The sequence below is a fragment of the Myotis daubentonii genome, chromosome 1 (genome assembly GCF_963259705.1).
Source record: "Myotis daubentonii chromosome 1, mMyoDau2.1, whole genome shotgun sequence".
NCBI classification, from domain to species: Eukaryota; Metazoa; Chordata; class Mammalia; order Chiroptera; family Vespertilionidae; genus Myotis; species Myotis daubentonii.
Genome location: NC_081840.1, coordinates 143,431,240 through 143,436,978, shown reverse-complemented (window position 1 = coordinate 143,436,978; position 5,739 = coordinate 143,431,240).

Genomic DNA, 5,739 nt, shown 5'->3' with positions numbered 1-5,739 from the left:
AAGATTAGACAGCAGCTGCAGTGTCATGCTGCCTTTACATATATTTGTGTGATTTCAGCCCACTATAACAGTTCTCTATGGGATTCAAATAACATCAAGATGCATCTAGAGTGAATATGGCATCATAATAATATCAGTATAGACCTAGTGCGGCTACACAAACATGTGCAAACCATTCAGAATAGTCATGATGATATTCTATCTCCAGCAAAACTAGTAAAAGAATTGCTGGATGATTTAAAAGAATTTAATCCATGGAATATATTAAAAAACACCACCTGGTACCTAATTGGATTCCTTTGTGTACTACTAATCTTATCCTTTTTTTTTTTCCCACTCATCAGCAAGCTCCTGTGGTCTCAAGTCTGAAGGCTCCAAGTAGATGTCCACAAGATATGTTTAAAAACGGGGGAGATGTAGAGGGCCCCTGGAAAGGCACATGGGCATTTATAATTAATAACTACCAGCTGAACCCAAGGTGACAGGCAGAGCCAGGTCCTGGATACACATCTTACCAAAAAGGCAGAAGTGTTCTCAGCTTGATTTCATTTTGCCCAGGTGTCTGGGAGTAGGTTTTGTTACATAAATCCAGTCTAAGGAATGAATAGGACTCCTGCCTAGCCAAGCCCCTTTATCTTGAATTTTGGTGAAACCTCCTGCTATTTGGGGTATAAAATAAACACACTGCTTCAGTGCTGGGTCCCTGTCTGTCCCTTAGAAGAGGACGGTGGTCCCACCCGGTCCTAGCTTTTTCCTTCCATCTTTGTGTCTTGTCTTCTTCTTTCATTTCTCAAATCCCCAGTAGCCTCTACTCAAATAAACAGACCACTCTCTTTCCACGCTGTGCACAGAAAAGAGAGACCCCTCCATACAAATATGAGGAGACAAGAGAAGATTTGACTTTGGGTGGTAGGCACATGGTCCTATATACAGATTTTGTAAATTAATAATCCACACACAAGAAACCTATATGCTCATATTGACTAATGTCACCCCAATAAAATTTAAATAAATAAATAAATAAATGAATAAATAAATAAAATGCAAACACAAAAAGAGCTGGGATAGCTATACTTATGTCAGACAAAATAGAAGTTAAATGTAAGGCTATAAAAAGAGACAAAGAAGGTCATTACATAACAATATGGAACCGATCCAATAAGAAGAAATAACCTTTATGAACATATATGCACCCACCAGAGGAGCACTTCAATATATAAAGCAAATATCTATACAATCATAGTTAGGAAGTTCATTACCCCTTTGACATTGATAGATCTTAAAAAAAAAAAAGCAAGAAGGTAAATGTATGTATTTTAAAAGCTCCAAACAAAACTCCAATGAATTTTGTTGATACGTTCAGAGCATTATTAACCTAAAAATGCAGGGTATAAATTTTCTTCAAGTGCAAATGGAACAGTTCCTAGATAGGCCAAATGTAAGGCTATAAAACAAGCTTCAGTACATTTCAGAAGACTGCAATCATTCCTCACATCTGCTCCAACCACAGTGGTGTCAAACTAGAAATCAATTACACACAAACACATGAAGAGTAAATAACCTGTTATGAAACAGTGAAGGGGTTAACAATGAGATCAAGGCAAAAAATCAAAAAATACCTTGAGATTAATGAAATGAGAACATGATAATTCAAAATCTATGAGACAACATGGGAGCTGTCCTAAGAGGGAAATTCACAGCAATACAGACCTACCTCAAGAAATAAGAAAAGTCTCAAATGAACAATGTAACCTTTTCCAGAAGACATGTTTTAAATGAGCCTATTGGATTGCTTTAAAAGGTGTGTAACATGATTTTAATTTGATTGATTGATTATGACAGTATTCTTTTCTTAGTGATTAAACTTCACCAAGCATTAAATATACCATTTTGAAGAATACAATTCAGTATCATCTGGCACATGTTCCATGTTGTGCAATGATCACCTCTATTTAGTTCCAAGACCATTCACCAATCCAGAAGAGAACCTTATTCCCATGAAATAGGAACTCCCATTCCCCCTACCCGTCTGTGGCAAACACTTGTCCGATTTCTATCAATATCGACTCACTAATTGTGGAAATTGTATATAAAAGGAATCATGCAATAAAGTAAATACATTTTCCCCTTTGGACTGTGGGGCTCAGTGGATGGAGCATCGTCCCATGCACAGAAGGGTCATAAGTTCAATTCCCAGTCAGGGCATATATACAGGTTGTCAGATCAATACCTGTCAGAGACCATCCTCCTTGCAGGCGGCAACCAATTAATGTCTTTCTCTCTCATCAATGTTTCTCTCTCTCTCTCTCTCTCTCTCTCTCTCTCTCTCTCTCTCTCTCTCTCTCCCCCCCCCCCCATTCCTCTACTCTCTATAAAATCAATAAAACAAAAATAAACATTTCACAGCTTGAGGATTTAACTATAAAAAGACTAATTTTGCATTACAAACATAAAAAAATGATAGGAAGGCCATTAGGAAATTTTAAGGGTAAGTGTTAAACAAAATTCAATTGAGTGTAAAAAAATCAATTTTACAAGCGAGCACTTTACCTTGAAGACTGCATTGTCTAATGTAGGACATGCAACAGCAATGCGACGTTTGCTGTAAAATCCACAGAACCAATGAGGGAATCCATGTCTTTAAAAAGGCAACAAAATTTTCAGTGAAATATCAGCTTTCTGTATATCAAATAAAGATTCTTGATATAATTAACACTAGGCCTATGTTTAAACAATGCTTTTAGTTTTTTTATTTCTGCTGTCACCTCTCCCAGCCTATGAAGTATTTAATGAACACACTCTGACTAGGATTACTTTGTTTTCACCACTTACTGGCTGACATAATTTTTATTCCCTGAACTGGAACACATATGATGACGTAAATCAAGGCAGGAAGATACATTGTCCCTTCCTCATCATCTGTCCCTGGTTCAAAGACTAATTAATTTCAGTCAAAAATGGCAGTCTTGTTTTTTTTCGCAAGGAAACCACTTATTCAGGAGATCCTACAACTTCCTTTTGTCCTCCAAACACACAATAATTTCCTTGAAATGCTGGGAAGTTAAATGTCCAAATGTCAAAGAACAAATGTATATCTTATTAGCCTATGTAAATATATACATATATATATATATATATATATACAAATATATATATATATGAATACAGTTATATACATATATGTAAAACTATATATATATACATATATATATATATATATATATTTGTACACATGTGCTGACCTACTGTATGTTTTATACACATAATAACATAAAATAAATGTCCTTTGACTGCGTGTGTGTATGTTTATACAAGTCATGTTTTCATGTAGAATCTAGTTCTGGAAGTGAAGCTATTGCGTAAGGAATGACATACTTGAATTTTTGAAACAAGCTCAATTACCCTTCTAAAAGGTGTTCTAATTTCATATACCAATAGTCCAGGAGACTGCCTTTTTCTTCTCATGGGACAATTCTGGCTTTTATTTTTTACAGACAATAATTATCATTATAACTTGAAACAATGGCATCTCATTGTTTGTTGATAGGCATTTGGTTGTGATCAGCAAGCAAGGTTCCATCTAGTATACATATAAATTTGTTAATCATGAATATCAGCTCAAATTGGAATTGGTTTTATAGGAAAAGAATAATTACCTACTGCTAAATACTGCTATAGGCTTACCTATGAGAATTTTCTTTCTCCTTAATAGAAACCTGCTGCTTCTCACTTTGTTCAATGTTGCTTTTCTGCCTCACACCAACACTGTCACTGTTGTCTTCAGCACCAACATGCATGTTACCTGACACTTCCCTTTTACTACTTGTCTTCTTCTCTTGTTCTCCAACCTTTGAAGAAAGTTTGATATTGTTATTACGTTATTCATTAAAAGGAGTGTGTTTTCCTTAATTTTGTCATTTGGCTTTTATCATTTGGGGTTGTTATTACCTTATTCATCAATATGACTGCATTTTCATTAATGTTATCATTTGGGTGCTGGTTATCAGTTTGTTCCCTGATGCTGTGCTGACTCAATCCATCATTCTCATTGTCATCATCAGCACCATCATATGTGTTTTCTGACGCTTCCCTTTTGCTACTTTTCTGTTTCTCCTTTTCTTTAACCTTTGATGAAAATTTGATATTAAGGATATTGTTGTCACCTTATTCTTTAAAACAAATGTGTTTTATTTAATGTTGACATTTGGCTTTTATCAGTTGTGTTTGTTATTACCTTATCCACTAAGAAGGCTGTGTTGCCATTAATTTTACCACTTGGCTGCTGGGAATCAGTTTGTTCACTGTTGATTTGCTGTCTCAATCCATTTTTGTCACTGTCCTCATTAGCACCATCATACACGTTTTCTGACACTTCCCTTTTACTGTTTGTCTGCTTATTTTTTTCTTTAACCTTTGATGAAAGTTTGATATTATGGTTACTGTTATTACCTTATTCATTCAAAAGTTATATTTTCATTAATTTCATTACAGTAATGAAATTCCTATGACTTGAATCAATAAAAATATTTGAATGTTTAATTTTATCATAGTAGGTCATTGAAATTGTAAATTATGCTTCACTTCTGTTTCTGTATAGGAGCCAGATTTTCCAAGATTTCTAAAAGAGCTTTCTTAATTTTGTGCTTCTATTCACATTATATCCACTCTTTGCTACCTAACATTTTCCCTCCTCACCCCCATCCCATTTATCTATCAGAGACAATGAAAGAAAAAGACAAGGATGCAACATTTCCCACTTTTGTCTTTACTAGCTGGTCTTGCATGACATAGATAGATTTAGAGGATGTGACAGTGTGCCTCAGTAGCAAATAGGAAGGTTTCTTCTTTCTTCACAAAGCTATTGTTTCCCACATTGCCTTACAGTTATTTCAAGATCTTTAAAGGTATCAAAAGTGATGGCATTTATAAAATATATGAACTAACATACTACAACATTGCAGCAGAGTGAAGCCAATGAATTGTTAGTTAAAATACAATTTTGGAAAGTGAGTAATGCTCCCCAAATTCGCAAGCTAGTCTTGGTCTTTGGGGCCTAATGACTTCTGCTGGCCTTACAGTAATGACTCTTTGAAGTGCCTCCCGACCACAAGGTCCTTGGGTACCCAGTGCATGATAGCTGCTGTTAGCACAGCCTCTGACTTTTGCTGAGTGGCCTCACAGCCAGAATTGAAGCTGAGTTTCAATCTGTATCAACATAGTAAACACCATTCACACCTACCTGGTGACTCACTTATCTCTTGGGACTCACATACCAATGGGAGCTCTTTCAGTGATTGACCCCAACAGAAAGCTAGTAGGCAGAAGTGGATCTCAGAGAGATTTGGACTTTGTTCTTAGCTGCCTCCAGGGCTTGGTGCTGGTGGAAGGAGGCATTGCTGTGCAGCTTGGCCCCTCCCTGGTGCACCTAGGCCTAGCAGAGACTGTCACAAACACTGCATCACTTTGTAGCTCCACACAGGTCTCCCAGGGAGAATCACAGGCAAAGACTGACACTGATTTACAACAGAGTGCCCACCACCCCATCCCAAGAGGTTCCAGTGGGGAATTACAGAACATGAAGCAATTACTCCACAATCAGTACACCCAAATGAAGGTCTCAAAAGGCACCACAACACACTGGAGTGTATTACTTGACATGGTGTCAGACTTCACATAGCATCTCATACACTGTGGGCAGCCAGCATGAGCATCAACCCCATCCACAAATAGGACAGCATC